Source organism: Carassius carassius, unplaced genomic scaffold, assembly GCF_963082965.1.
Source record: "Carassius carassius unplaced genomic scaffold, fCarCar2.1 SCAFFOLD_57, whole genome shotgun sequence".
NCBI classification, from domain to species: Eukaryota; Metazoa; Chordata; class Actinopteri; order Cypriniformes; family Cyprinidae; genus Carassius; species Carassius carassius.
In genome coordinates, this window is record NW_026775196.1 from 1,260,943 (window position 1) to 1,274,395 (window position 13,453).

Below are 13,453 nucleotides of genomic sequence, written 5' to 3' on the forward strand. Positions count from 1 at the left end.
ACAAAAAACATTGGTGGCGAGGAAACAGGAAGGTGGACTAAAGCTGATTGATTTAGAAACAAAAAAGTTGGCAATAAGAATAAAAACTGTTAAAAAATATATGGAAGGAAGATGGGAGTTTGGTTGGAGAGAATTCTTAAAGAAATACATTGATGATGTTGGAAGAATGGGAGAGTATGGGTGGTATATGGGCTTTAAACAGTCAATGACTGTGGGAATGCCAGACATATACAGGGAGGTGATGGAGGCATGGAGGCAATTCCTGCCAAAAGCAGAGTATGATTGCACAGAGGTGCACACATTTATAAATTTGCCTTTGTTTTTAAACGAGAAATTTAAACACAATAATAAAACATTGTATGAGCCCAAATTCTTAGAAGCCGGAATAAGGCAAGTGAAAGATATTATTTATGAAGTTATTCCAGGTTTTCTTAGAAATAACTGTATATATGACTCAGTGTGTGAGTTGGATGGCATGGAGAGCAGAGTAAAGGTAAACAATATATATGAAAGAATTAAAGCGAGTCTACCATCGAAATGGGTGAATGTTATAGAAAAGAGTTGTGTAAAGAAAAAACAACAGGATTTGCCTGAGATGTACATAATGAAAGACGGGGAAAAATATAATATAAAAAGCATTAGCGTAAAGAAAGTCTATGGCTTGTTTATAATGGATCAAATAAAAGTGCCAGCATCTGAAAAAGTATGGAGTAGGGTGTTTGAAGACTTGGATGTAAAGAAAATATGGTCAAATATGGATATAAAATACAATACTATAGAATGTGAAAATAATGACTTCTTAATCAGACACAATAGAATCTATACAAATGTGGTACTAAATAAAATAAATAATGATAATAATGTGATGTGTGATGTATGTAACACTGACCATGAGACTTTTTTGCATTATTTTTTGGAATGTAATGAATTAAAAGATTTTTTTGTTTTCTTAAAAAGTCTGTTAAAAAAGAATTGCTTTGATGATGTGAATTTGGAGGAGGGATGGAGTAAAATATTTTTATTTGGAGTGTTTCAGAAGAAGACAGCAATAGACTTTTGGTTTATCAATTATGTACTAAGCCATGCTAGATTAGCAGTTGTACTTAGACGGAATTATGCACACTTCGAAGGGAGAAAAGTCAAAATAAAAGACTTGTTCAAAGCAATAATGACAAGAGATATTGAAATGTGCTGTAAATATGGGGGAGATGATGTGAAGGACTTCTTTGTAACCGGTAATAAATTCATAAAAGAGGGGGATAGAAAAGAGGTTTTGTATAACTGGTAAAAATTTATGTTCTGAAGGTTTAAAAATGACATGATTATGTTTTCTTGATGTGAACAATTGAAATTGAACTGTAAATTTGTGAATTTCAATAAAAAAGAAAAAAAAAAAAAAGGCTATGCCCGATCTCGTCTGATCTCGGAGGCTAAGCAGGTTTGGGCTTGGTTAGTACTTGGATGGGAGACCGCCTGGGAATACCAGGTGCTGTAAACTTTTTGGAAAATTTTCATTAGTTATGTAATAATCTTGAAAAAAAAAAAAAAGAGTCAATGCCCAATCTCTGAATCTTAGAATGTTTGGTTCTGGTTACTACTTGGATGGGAGACTGCCTGAGAATAATACCAGGTGCTGTAAGCTTTTGGGTTTTCTTCCCTACTTATATATTGAACTGGAGATTAGAGTGGCTGATCTTTAAATAGCCCTCTCTGTGCAGCAGCCTTCGCTTACGGCTTGGATGGGAAACCGCCTGGGAATAATACCAGGTGCTGAAAGCTTTTTGGAAATTTTTCAATTTTTTTTACTTTTTGGAATTTTTTCACTAATTATATAATAATCGTGCAAAAAAAAAAAAAAAAAAGAGTCAATGCCCGATCTCTGAATCTTAGAATGTTTGGTTCTGGTTACTACTTGGATGGGAGACTGCCTGGGAATAATACCAGGTGCTGTAAACTTTTAGGTTTTCTTCCCTACCTATATATTGAACTGGAGATTAGAGTGGCTGATCTTTAAATAGCCCTCTCATTGCAGCAGCTTTCGCTTACGGCCATACCAACCTGGCCATGCCCGATCTTGTCTGATCTCGGAAGCTAAGCAGGTTTGGGCTTGGTTAGTACTTGGATGGGAGACCGCCTGGGAATACCAGGTGCTGTAAGCTTTTTGGAAAATTTTCATTAGTTATGTAATAATCTTGAAAAAAAAAAAAAAAATGAGTCAATGCCCAATCTCTGAATCTTAGAATGTTTGGTTCTGGTTACTACTTGGATGGGAGACTGCCTGAGAATAATACCAGGTGCTGTAAGCTTTTGGGTTTTCTTCCCTACTTATATATTGAACTGGAGATTAGAGTGGCTGATCTTTAAATAGCCCTCTCTGTGCAGCAGCCTTCGCTTACGGCTTGGATGGGAAACCGCCTGGGAATACCAGGTGCTGAAAGCTTTTTGGAAATTTTTCAAAATTTTTTACTTTTTGGAATTTTTTCACTAATTATATAATAATCGTGCAAAAAAAAGAAAAGAAAAAAAGAGTCAATGCCAGATCTCTGAATCTTAGCATGTTTGGTTCTGGTTACTACTTGGATGGGAGACTGCCTGGGAATAATACCAGGTGCTGTAAGCTTTTGGGTTTTCTTCCCTACTTATATATTGAACTGGAGATTACAGTGGCTGATCTTTAAATAGCCCTCTCTTTGCAGCAGCTTTTGCTTACGGCCATACCAACCTGGCTATGCCCGATCTCGTCTGATCTCGGAAGCTAAGCAGGTTTGGGCCTGGTTAGTACTTGGATGGGAAACCGCTTGGGAATACCAGGTGCTGAAAGCTTTTTGGAAATTTTTCACAATTTTTTACTTTTTGGAATTTTTCCACTAATTATATAATAATCGTGCAAAAAAAAAAAAGAGTCAATGCCCTATGTCTGAATCTTAGCATGTTTGGTTCTGGTTACTACTTGGATGGGAGACCGCCTGGGATTGCCAGGTGCTGTAAGCTTTTGGGTCTTCGTCCCTACTTATATAATGTACTGGAGATTACAGTGGCTGATCTTTAAATAGCCCTCTCTTTGCAGCAGCTTTCGCTTACGGCCATTCCAACCTGGCTATGCCCGATCTCGTCTGATCTCGGAAGCTAAGCAGGTTTGGGCCTGGTTAATACTTGGATGGGAGACCGCCTGGGAATACCAGGTGCTGTAAGCTTTTGGGTTTTATTCCGAACTTATATAATGAACTGGAGATTAGAGTGTCTGATCTTTAAATAGCCCTCTCTTTGCACCAGCTTTCGTTTACGGCCCTACCAACCTGGCTATGCCCGATCTCGTCTGATCTCGGAAGCTAAGCAGGTTTGGGCTTGGGTTAGTACTTGGATGGGAGACCGACTGGGAATACCAGGTGCTGTAAGCTTTTTGGAAAATTTTCATTAGTTATGTAATAATCTTGAAAAAAAAAAAAAAAAAAAAGAGTCAATGCCCAATCTCTGAATCTTAGAATGTTTGGTTCTGGTTACTACTTGGATGGGAGCCTGCCTGGGAATAATACCAGGTGCTGTAAGCTTTTGGGTTTTCTTCCCTACTTATATATTGAACTGGAGATTAGAGTGGCTGATCTTTAAATAGCCCTCTCTGTGCAGCAGCCTTCGCTTACGGCTTGGATGGGAAACCGCCTGGGAATACCAGGTGTTGAAAGCTTTTTGGAAATTTTTCAAAATTTTTTACTTTTGGGAATTTTTTCACTAATTATATAATAATCGTGCAGAAAAAAAAAAAAAGAGTCAATGCCAGATCTCTGAATCTTAGAATGTTTGGTTCTGGTTACTACTTGGATGGGAGACTGCCTGAGAATAATACCAGGTGCTGTACGCTTTTGGGTTTTCTTCCCTACTTATATATTGAACTGTAGATTAGAGTGGCTGATCTTTAAATAGCCCTCTCTCATCAGCAGCCTTCGCTTACGGCCATACCTGGCTATGCCTGGTTAGTACTTGGATGGGAAACTGCCTGGGAATACCAGGTGCTGAAAGCTTTTTGGAAATTTTTCACAATTTTTAACTTTTTGGAATTTTTTCACTAATTATATAATAATCGTGCAAAAAAAAAAAAAAAAAAGAGTCAATGCCCGATCTCTGAATCTTAGCATGTTTGGTTCTGGTTACTACTTGGATGGGAGACTGCCTGGGAATAATACCAGGTGCTGTAAGCTTTTGGGTTTTCTTCCCTACTTATATATTGAACTGGAGATTAGAGTGGCTGATCTTTAAATAGCCCTCTCTTTGCAGCAGCTTTTGCTTACGGCCATACCAACCTGGCTATGCCCGATCTCGTCTGATCTCGGAAGCTAAGCAGGTTTGGGCTTGGTTAGTACTTGGATGGGAGACCGCCTGGGAATACCAGGTGCTGTAAGCTTTTTGGAAAATTCTCATTAGTTATGTAATAATCTTGAAAAAAAAAAAGAGTCAATTGCCGATCTCTGAATCTTAGAATGTTTGGTTCTGGTTACTACTTGGATGGGAGACTGCCTGGGAATAATACCAGGTGCTGTAAGCTTTTGGGTTTTCTTCCCTACTTATATATTGAACTGGAGATTGGAGTGGCTGATCTTTAAATAGCCCTCTCTCTGCAGCAGCCTTCGCTTACGGCCATACCTGGCTATGCCTGGTTAGTACTTGGATGGGAAACCGCTTGGGAATACCAGGTGCTGAAAGCTTTTTGGAAATTTTTCACAATTTTTTACTTTTTGGAATTTTTTCACTAATTATATAATAATCGTGCAAAAAAAGAAAAAAAGAAAAAAAAAGAGTCAATGCCCTATGTCTGAATCTTAGCATGTTTGGTTCTGGTTACTACTTGGATGGGAGACCGCCTGGGATTGCCAGGTGCTGTAAGCTTTTGGGTTTTCGTCCCTACTTATATAATGCACTGGAGATTACAGTGGCTGATCTTTAATTAGCCCTCTCTTTGCAGCAGCTTTCGCTTACGGCCATTCCAACCTGGCTATGCCCGATCTCGTCTGATCTCGGAAGCTAAGCAGGTTTGGGCCTGGTTAGTACTTGGATGGGAGACCGCCTGGGAATACCAGGTGCTGTAAGCTTTTGGGTTTTATTCCGAACTTATATAATGAACTGGAGATTAGAGTGTCTGATCTTTAAATAGCCCTCTCTTTGCAGCAGCTTTCGCTTACGGCCCTACCAACCTGGCTATGCCCGATCTCGTCTGATCTCGGAAGCTAAGCAGGTTTGGGCTTGGGTTAGTACTTCGATGGGAGACCGACTGGGAATACCAGGTGCTGTAAGCTTTTTGGAAAATTTTCATTAGTTATGTAATAATCTTGAAAAAAAAAAAAAAGAGTCAATGCCCAATCTCTGAATCTTAGAATGTTTGATTCTGGTTACTACTTGGATGGGAGACTGCCTGAGAATAATACCAGGTGCTGTAAGCTTTTGGGTTTTCTTCCCTACTTATATATTGAACTGGAGATTAGAGTGGCTGATCTTTAAATAGCCCTCTCTCTGCAGCAGCCTTCGCTTACGGCCATACCTGGCTATGCCTGGTTAGTACTTGGATGGGAAACCGCCTGGGAATACCAGGTGCTGAAAGCTTTTTGGAAATTTTTCAAAATGTTTTACTTTTTGGAATTTTTTCACTAATTATAATTTAATCAGGCAAAAAAAAAAAAAAAAGAGTCAATGCCAGATCTCTGAATCTTAGAATGTTTGGTTCTGGTTACTACTTGGATGGGAGACTGCCTGGGAATAATACCAGGTGCTGAAAGCTTTTTGGAAATTTTTCAAATTTTTTTACTTTTTGGAATTTTTTCACTAATTATATAATAATCGTGCAAAAAAAAAAGAAAAGAAAAAAAGAGTCAATGCCAGATCTCTGAATCTTAGCATGTTTGGTTCTGGTTACTACTTGGATGGGAGACTGCCTGGAAATAATACCAGGTGCTGTAAGCTTTTGGGTTTTCTTCCCTACTTATATATTGAACTGGAGATTAGAGTGGCTGATCTTTAAATAGCCCTCTCTCTGCAGCAGCCTTCGCTTACGGCCATACCTGGCTATGCCTGGTTAGTACTTGGATGGGAAACCGCTTGGGAATACCAGGTGCTGAAAGCTTTTTGGAAATTTTTCACAATTTTTCACTTTTTGGAATTTTTTCACTAATTATATAATAATCGTGCAAAAAAAGAAAAAAAAAGAGTCAATGCCCTATGTCTGAATCTTAGCATGTTTGGTTCTGGTTACTACTTGGATGGGAGACCGCCTGGGATTGCCAGGTGCTGTAAGCTTTTGGGTTTTCGTCCCTACTCATATAATGTACTGGAGATTACAGTGGCTGATCTTTAATTAGCCCTCTCTTTGCAGCAGCTTTCGCTTACGGCCATTCCAACCTGGCTATGCCCGATCTCGTCTGATCTCGGAAGCTAAGCAGGTTTGGGCCTGGTTAATACTTGGATGGGAGACCGCCTGGGAATACCAGGTGCTGTAAGCTTTTGGGTTTTATTCCGAACTTATATAATGAACTGGAGATTAGAGTGTCTGATCTTTAAATAGCCCTCTCTTTGCAGCAGCTTTCGTTTACGGCCCTACCAACCTGGCTATGCCCGATCTCGTCTGATCTCGGAAGCTAAGCAGGTTTGGGCTTGGGTTAGTACTTGGATGGGAGACCGACTGGGAATACCAGGTGCTGTAAGCTTTTTGGAAAATTTTCATTAGTTATGTAATAATCTTGAAAAAAAAAAAAAAAAAGAGTCAATGCCCAATCTCTGAATCTTAGAATGTTTGGTTCTGGTTACTACTTGGATGGGAGACTGCCTGAGAATAATACCAGGTGCTGTAAGCTTTTGGGTTTTCTTCCCTACTTATATATTGAACTGGAGATTAGAGTGGCTGATCTTTAAATAGCCTTCTCTCTGCAGCAGCCTTCGCTTACGGCTTGGATGGGAAACCGCCTGGGAATACCAGGTGCTGAAAGCTTTTTGGAAATTTTTCAAAATTTTTTACTTTTTGGAATTTTTTCACTAATTATATAATAATCGTGCAAAAAAAAAAAAAAAAAAAAAAAAAAAAAGAGTCAATGCCCGATCTCTGAATCTTAGCATGTTTGGTTCTGGTTACTACTTGGATGGGAGCCTGCCTGGGAATAATACCAGGTGCTGTAAGCTTTTGGGTTTTCTTCCCTACTTATATATTGAACTGGAGATTAGAGTGGCTGATCTTTAAATAGCCCTCTCTGTGCAGCAGCCTTCGCTTACGGCTTGGATGGGAAACCGCCTGGGAATACCAGGTGTTGAAAGCTTTTTGGAAATTTTTCAAAATTTTTTACTTTTTGGAATTTTTTCACTAATTATATAATAATCGTGCAGAGAAAAAAAAAAAAAAAAAAGAGTCAATGCCAGATCTCTGAATCTTAGAATGTTTGGTTCTGGTTACTACTTGGATGGGAGACTGCCTGAGAATAATACCAGGTGCTGTACGCTTTTGGGTTTTCTTCCCTACTTATATATTGAACTGGAGATTAGAGTGGCTGATCTTTAAATAGCCCTCTCTCATCAGCAGCCTTCGCTTACGGCCATACCTGGCTATGCCTGGTTAGTACTTGGATGGGAAACTGCCTGGGAATACCAGGTGCTGAAAGCTTTTTGGAAATTTTTCACAATTTTTAACTTTTTGGAATTTTTTCACTAATTATATAATAATCGTGCAAAAAAAAAAAAAAAAAAAGAGTCAATGCCCGATCTCTGAATCTTAGCATGTTTGGTTCTGGTTACTACTTGGATGGGAGACTGCCTGGGAATAATACCAGGTGCTGTAAGCTTTTGGGTTTTCTTCCCTACTTATATATTGAACTGGAGATTAGAGTGGCTGATCTTTAAATAGCCCTCTCTTTGCAGCAGCTTTTGCTTACGGCTATACCAACCTGGCTATGCCCGATCTCGTCTGATCTCGGAAGCTAAGCAGGTTTGGGCTTGGTTAGTACTTGGATGGGAGACCGCCTGGGAATACCAGGTGCTGTAAGCTTTTTGGAAAATTCTCATTAGTTATGTAATAATCTTGAAAAAAAAAAGAGTCAATTGCCGATCTCTGAATCTTAGAATGTTTGGTTCTGGTTACTACTTGGATGGGAGACTGCCTGGGAATAATACCAGGTGCTGTAAGCTTTTGGGTTTTCTTCCCTACTTATATATTGAACTGGAGATTGGAGTGGCTGATCTTTAAATAGCCCTCTCTCTGCAGCAGCCTTCGCTTACGGCCATACCTGGCTATGCCTGGTTAGTACTTGGATGGGAAACCGCTTGGGAATACCAGGTGCTGAAAGCTTTTTGGAAATTTTTCAAAATTTTTTACTTTTTGGAATTTTTTCACTAATTATATAATAATCGTGGAAAAAAAGAAAAAAAGAAAAAAAAAGAGTCAATGCCCTATGTCTGAATCTTAGCATGTTTGGTTCTGGTTACTACTTGGATGGGAGACCGCCTGGGATTGCCAGGTGCTGTAAGCTTTTGGGTTTTCGTCCCTACTTATATAATGCACTGGAGATTACAGTGGCTGATCTTTAAGTAGCCCTCTCTTTGCAGCAGCTTTCGCTTACGGCCATTCCAACCTGGCTATGCCCGATCTCGTCTGATCTCGGAAGCTAAGCAGGTTTGGGCCTGGTTAGTACTTGGATGGGAGACCGCCTGGGAATACCAGGTGCTGTAAGCTTTTGGGTTTTATTCCGAACTTATATAATGAACTGGAGATTAGAGTGTCTGATCTTTAAAAAGCCCTCTCTTTGCAGCAGCTTTCGCTTACGGCCCTACCAACCTGGCTATGCCCGATCTCGTCTGATCTCGGAAGCTAAGCAGGTTTGGGCTTGGGTTAGTACTTCGATGGGAGACCGACTGGGAATACCAGGTGCTGTAAGCTTTTTGGAAAATTTTCATTAGTTATGTAATAATCTTGAAAAAAAAAAAAAAAAAAGAGTCAATGCCCAATCTCTGAATCTTAGAATGTTTGGTTCTGGTTACTACTTGGATGGGAGACTGCCTGAGAATAATACCAGGTGCTGTAAGCTTTTGGGTTTTCTTCCCTACTTATATATTGAACTGGAGATTAGAGTGGCTGATCTTTAAATAGCTCTCTCTCTGCAGCAGCCTTCGCTTACGGCCATACCTGGCTATGCCTGGTTAGTACTTGGATGGGAAACCGCCTGGGAATACCAGGTGCTGAAAGCTTTTTGGAAATTTTTCAAAATTTTTTACTTTTTGGAATTTTTTCACTAATTATATAATAATCGTGCAAAAAAAAAAAAAAAAAAAAAAAAAAAAAAAAAAAAAAAGAGTCAATGCCAGATCTCTGAATCTTAGAATGTTTGGTTCTGGTTACTACTTGGATGGGAGACTGCCTGAGAATAATACCAGGTGCTGTAAGCTTTTGGGTTTTCTTCCCTACCTATATATTGAACTGGAGATTAGAGTGGCTGATCTTTAAATATCCCTCTCTTTGCAGCAGCTTTCGCTTACGGCCATACCAACCTGGCTATGCCCGATCTCGTCTGATCTCGGAAGCTAAGCAGGTTTGGGCTTGGTTAGTACTTGGATGGGAGACCGCCTGGGAATACCAGGTGCTGTAAGCTTTTTGGAAAATTTTCATTACTTATGTAATAATCTTGAAAAAAAAAAAAAAAAAAAAAGAGTCAATGCCCAATCTCTGAATCTTAGAATGTTTGGTTCTGGTTACTACTTGGATGGGAGACTGCCTGAGAATAATACCAGGTGCTGTAAGCTTTTGGGTTTTCTTCCCTACTTATATATTGAACTGGAGATTAGAGTGGCTGATCTTTAAATAGCCCTCTCTCTGCAGCAGCCTTCGCTTACGGCCATACCTGGCTATTCCTGGTTAGTACTTGGATGGGAAACCGCCTGGGAAAACCAGGTGCTGAAAGCTTTTTGGAAATTTTTCAAAATTTTTAACTTTTTGGAATTTTTTCACTAATTATATAATAATCATGCAAAAAAAAAAAAAAAAGAGTCAATGCCCGATCTCTGAATCTTAGCATGTTTGGTTCTGGTTACTACTTGGATGGGAGACTGCCTGGGAATAATACCAGGTGCTGTAAGCTTTTGGGTTTTCTTCCCTACTTATATATTGAACTGGAGATTAGAGTGGCTGATCTTTAAATAGCCCTCTCTCTGCAGCAGCCTTCGCTTACGGCCATACCTGGCTATGCCTGGTTAGTACTTGGATGGGAAACCGCTTGGGAATACCAGGTGCTGAAAGCTTTTTGGAAATTTTTCACAATTTTTTACTTTTTGGAATTTTTCCACTAATTATATAATAATCGTGCAAAAAAAAAAAAGAGTCAATGCCCTATGTCTGAATCTTAGCATGTTTGGTTCTGGTTACTACTTGGATGGGAGACCGCCTGGGATTGCCAGGTGCTGTAAGCTTTTGGGTTTTCGTCCCTACTTATATAATGTACTGGATATTACAGTGGCTGATCTTTAATTAGCCCTCTCTTTGCAGCAGCTTTCGCTTACGGCCATTCCAACCTGGCTATGCCCGATCTCGTCTGATCTCGGAAGCTAAGCAGGTTTGGGCCTGGTTAGTACTTGGATGGGAGACCGCCTGGGAATACCAGGTGCTGTAAGCTTTTGGGTTTTATTCCGAACTTATATAATGAACTGGAGATTAGAGTGTCTGATCTTTAAATAGCCCTCTCTTTGCAGCAGCTTTCGCTTACGGCCCTACCAACCTGGCTATGCCCGATCTCGTCTGATTTTGGAAGCTAAGCAGGTTTGGGCTTGGGTTAGTACTTGGATGGGAGACCGACTATGAATACCAGGTGCTGTAAGCTTTTTGGAAAATTTTCATTAGTTATGTAATAATCTTGAAAAAAAAAAAAAAGAGTCAATGCCCAATCTCTGAATCTTAGAATGTTTGGTTCTGGTTACTACTTGGATGGGAGACTGCCTGAGAATAATACCAGGTGCTGTAAGCTTTTGGGTTTTCTTCCCTACTTATATATTGAACTGGAGATTAGAGTGGCTGATCTTTAAATATCCCTCTCTCTGCAGCAGCCTTCGCTTACGGCCATACCTGTCTATGCCTGGTTAGTGCTTGGTTGGGAAACCGCCTGGGAATACCAGGTGCTGAAAGCTTTTTGGAAATTTTTCAAAATTTTTTACTTTTTGGAATTTTTTCACTAATTATATAATAATCGTGCAAAGAAAAAAAAAAAAAAAGTCAATGCCCGATCTCTGAATCTTAGCATGTTTGGTTCTGGTTACTACTTGGATGGGAGACTGCCTGGGAATAATACCAGGTGCTGTAAGCTTTTGGGTTTTCTTCCCTACCTATATATTGAACTGGAGATTAGAGTGGCTGATCTTTAAATATCGCTCTCTTTGCAGCAGCTTTCGCTTACGGCCATACCAACCTGGCTATGCCCGATCTCGTCTGATCTCGGAGGCTAAGCAGGTTTGGGCTTGGTTAGTACTTGGATGGGAGACCGCCTGGGAATACCAGGTGCTGTAAACTTTTTGGAAAATTTTCATTAGTTATGTAATAATCTTGAAAAAAAAAAAAAAGAGTCAATGCCCAATCTCTGAATCTTAGAATGTTTGGTTCTGGTTACTACTTGGATGGGAGACTGCCTGAGAATAATACCAGGTGCTGTAAGCTTTTGGGTTTTCTTCCCTACTTATATATTGAACTGGAGATTAGAGTGGCTGATCTTTAAATAGCCCTCTCTGTGCAGCAGCCTTCGCTTACGGCTTGGATGGGAAACCGCCTGGGAATAATACCAGGTGCTGAAAGCTTTTTGGAAATTTTTCAATTTTTTTTACTTTTTGGAATTTTTTCACTAATTATATAATAATCGTGCAAAAAAAAAAAAAAAAAAGAGTCAATGCCCGATCTCTGAATCTTAGAATGTTTGGTTCTGGTTACTACTTGGATGGGAGACTGCCTGGGAATAATACCAGGTGCTGTAAACTTTTAGGTTTTCTTCCCTACCTATATATTGAACTGGAGATTAGAGTGGCTGATCTTTAAATAGCCCTCTCATTGCAGCAGCTTTCGCTTACGGCCATACCAACCTGGCCATGCCCGATCTTGTCTGATCTCGGAAGCTAAGCAGGTTTGGGCTTGGTTAGTACTTGGATGGGAGACCGCCTGGGAATACCAGGTGCTGTAAGCTTTTTGGAAAATTTTCATTAGTTATGTAATAATCTTGAAAAAAAAAAAAAAAATGAGTCAATGCCCAATCTCTGAATCTTAGAATGTTTGGTTCTGGTTACTACTTGGATGGGAGACTGCCTGAGAATAATACCAGGTGCTGTAAGCTTTTGGGTTTTCTTCCCTACTTATATATTGAACTGGAGATTAGAGTGGCTGATCTTTAAATAGCCCTCTCTGTGCAGCAGCCTTCGCTTACGGCTTGGATGGGAAACCGCCTGGGAATACCAGGTGCTGAAAGCTTTTTGGAAATTTTTCAAAATTTTTTACTTTTTGGAATTTTTTCACTAATTATATAATAATCGTGCAAAAAAAAGAAAAGAAAAAAAGAGTCAATGCCAGATCTCTGAATCTTAGCATGTTTGGTTCTGGTTACTACTTGGATGGGAGACTGCCTGGGAATAATACCAGGTGCTGTAAGCTTTTGGGTTTTCTTCCCTACTTATATATTGAACTGGAGATTAGAGTGGCTGATCTTTAAATAGCCCTCTCTTTGCAGCAGCTTTTGCTTACGGCCATACCAACCTGGCTATGCCCGATCTCGTCTGATCTCGGAAGCTAAGCAGGTTTGGGCCTGGTTAGTACTTGGATGGGAAACCGCTTGGGAATACCAGGTGCTGAAAGCTTTTTGGAAATTTTTCACAATTTTTTACTTTTTGGAATTTTTCCACTAATTATATAATAATCGTGCAAAAAAAAAAAAAGAGTCAATGCCCTATGTCTGAATCTTAGCATGTTTGGTTCTGGTTACTACTTGGATGGGAGACCGCCTGGGATTGCCAGGTGCTGTAAGCTTTTGGGTCTTCGTCCCTACTTATATAATGTACTGGAGATTACAGTGGCTGATCTTTAATTAGCCCTCTCTTTGCAGCAGCTTTCGCTTACGGCCATTCCAACCTGGCTATGCCCGATCTCGTCTGATCTCGGAAGCTAAGCAGGTTTGGGCCTGGTTAATACTTGGATGGGAGACCGCCTGGGAATACCAGGTGCTGTAAGCTTTTGGGTTTTATTCCGAACTTATATAATGAACTGGAGATTAGAGTGTCTGATCTTTAAATAGCCCTCTCTTTGCACCAGCTTTCGTTTACGGCCCTACCAACCTGGCTATGCCCGATCTCGTCTGATCTCGGAAGCTAAGCAGGTTTGGGCTTGGGTTAGTACTTGGATGGGAGACCGACTGGGAATACCAGGTGCTGTAAGCTTTTTGGAAAATTTTCATTAGTTATGTAATAATCTTGAAAA

General features: G+C 39.9%; 19 non-coding genes and 1 pseudogene across 19 annotated transcripts; all 20 read left to right on the forward strand.

Moving 5' to 3' along the window:
* The first annotated feature begins 2,040 nt into the window (after nucleotides 1-2,040).
* On the forward strand, nucleotides 2,041-2,159 carry LOC132138498 (5S ribosomal RNA). The gene has a single exon (XR_009432788.1). It is a non-coding gene; the product is annotated as a 5S ribosomal RNA (ribosomal RNA).
* A 545-nt stretch (nucleotides 2,160-2,704) lies between these two features.
* Nucleotides 2,705-2,823, forward strand: LOC132138570 (5S ribosomal RNA). Its single transcript, XR_009432857.1, has one exon. It is a non-coding gene; the product is annotated as a 5S ribosomal RNA (ribosomal RNA).
* A 252-nt stretch (nucleotides 2,824-3,075) lies between these two features.
* On the forward strand, nucleotides 3,076-3,194 carry LOC132138491 (5S ribosomal RNA). The gene has a single exon (XR_009432781.1). It is a non-coding gene; the product is annotated as a 5S ribosomal RNA (ribosomal RNA).
* An 84-nt stretch (nucleotides 3,195-3,278) lies between these two features.
* LOC132138938 (5S ribosomal RNA) lies at nucleotides 3,279-3,398 on the forward strand. Its single transcript, XR_009433212.1, has one exon. It is a non-coding gene; the product is annotated as a 5S ribosomal RNA (ribosomal RNA).
* Nucleotides 3,399-4,277: 879 nt separating this feature from the next.
* Nucleotides 4,278-4,396, forward strand: LOC132137762 (5S ribosomal RNA). Its single transcript, XR_009432085.1, has one exon. It is a non-coding gene; the product is annotated as a 5S ribosomal RNA (ribosomal RNA).
* A 566-nt stretch (nucleotides 4,397-4,962) lies between these two features.
* Nucleotides 4,963-5,081, forward strand: LOC132137817 (5S ribosomal RNA). Its single transcript, XR_009432137.1, has one exon. It is a non-coding gene; the product is annotated as a 5S ribosomal RNA (ribosomal RNA).
* Nucleotides 5,082-5,165: 84 nt separating this feature from the next.
* On the forward strand, nucleotides 5,166-5,285 carry LOC132138924 (5S ribosomal RNA). The gene has a single exon (XR_009433199.1). It is a non-coding gene; the product is annotated as a 5S ribosomal RNA (ribosomal RNA).
* Nucleotides 5,286-6,363: 1,078 nt separating this feature from the next.
* Nucleotides 6,364-6,482, forward strand: LOC132138492 (5S ribosomal RNA). The gene has a single exon (XR_009432782.1). It is a non-coding gene; the product is annotated as a 5S ribosomal RNA (ribosomal RNA).
* An 84-nt stretch (nucleotides 6,483-6,566) lies between these two features.
* Nucleotides 6,567-6,686, forward strand: LOC132138939 (5S ribosomal RNA). Its single transcript, XR_009433213.1, has one exon. It is a non-coding gene; the product is annotated as a 5S ribosomal RNA (ribosomal RNA).
* Nucleotides 6,687-7,892: 1,206 nt separating this feature from the next.
* LOC132137997 (5S ribosomal RNA) lies at nucleotides 7,893-8,011 on the forward strand. The gene has a single exon (XR_009432311.1). It is a non-coding gene; the product is annotated as a 5S ribosomal RNA (ribosomal RNA).
* Nucleotides 8,012-8,576: 565 nt separating this feature from the next.
* LOC132137818 (5S ribosomal RNA) lies at nucleotides 8,577-8,695 on the forward strand. Its single transcript, XR_009432138.1, has one exon. It is a non-coding gene; the product is annotated as a 5S ribosomal RNA (ribosomal RNA).
* An 84-nt stretch (nucleotides 8,696-8,779) lies between these two features.
* Nucleotides 8,780-8,899, forward strand: LOC132138925 (5S ribosomal RNA). The gene has a single exon (XR_009433200.1). It is a non-coding gene; the product is annotated as a 5S ribosomal RNA (ribosomal RNA).
* A 590-nt stretch (nucleotides 8,900-9,489) lies between these two features.
* Nucleotides 9,490-9,608, forward strand: LOC132137763 (5S ribosomal RNA). The gene has a single exon (XR_009432086.1). It is a non-coding gene; the product is annotated as a 5S ribosomal RNA (ribosomal RNA).
* Nucleotides 9,609-10,506: 898 nt separating this feature from the next.
* LOC132137820 (5S ribosomal RNA) lies at nucleotides 10,507-10,625 on the forward strand. The gene has a single exon (XR_009432140.1). It is a non-coding gene; the product is annotated as a 5S ribosomal RNA (ribosomal RNA).
* Nucleotides 10,626-10,709: 84 nt separating this feature from the next.
* LOC132139029 (5S ribosomal RNA) lies at nucleotides 10,710-10,829 on the forward strand (annotated as a pseudogene).
* A 564-nt stretch (nucleotides 10,830-11,393) lies between these two features.
* LOC132138650 (5S ribosomal RNA) lies at nucleotides 11,394-11,512 on the forward strand. The gene has a single exon (XR_009432935.1). It is a non-coding gene; the product is annotated as a 5S ribosomal RNA (ribosomal RNA).
* Nucleotides 11,513-12,054: 542 nt separating this feature from the next.
* LOC132138499 (5S ribosomal RNA) lies at nucleotides 12,055-12,173 on the forward strand. The gene has a single exon (XR_009432789.1). It is a non-coding gene; the product is annotated as a 5S ribosomal RNA (ribosomal RNA).
* Nucleotides 12,174-12,718: 545 nt separating this feature from the next.
* On the forward strand, nucleotides 12,719-12,837 carry LOC132138571 (5S ribosomal RNA). The gene has a single exon (XR_009432858.1). It is a non-coding gene; the product is annotated as a 5S ribosomal RNA (ribosomal RNA).
* Nucleotides 12,838-13,090: 253 nt separating this feature from the next.
* On the forward strand, nucleotides 13,091-13,209 carry LOC132138493 (5S ribosomal RNA). Its single transcript, XR_009432783.1, has one exon. It is a non-coding gene; the product is annotated as a 5S ribosomal RNA (ribosomal RNA).
* Nucleotides 13,210-13,293: 84 nt separating this feature from the next.
* Nucleotides 13,294-13,413, forward strand: LOC132138940 (5S ribosomal RNA). Its single transcript, XR_009433214.1, has one exon. It is a non-coding gene; the product is annotated as a 5S ribosomal RNA (ribosomal RNA).
* Nucleotides 13,414-13,453: the final 40 nt, after the last annotated feature.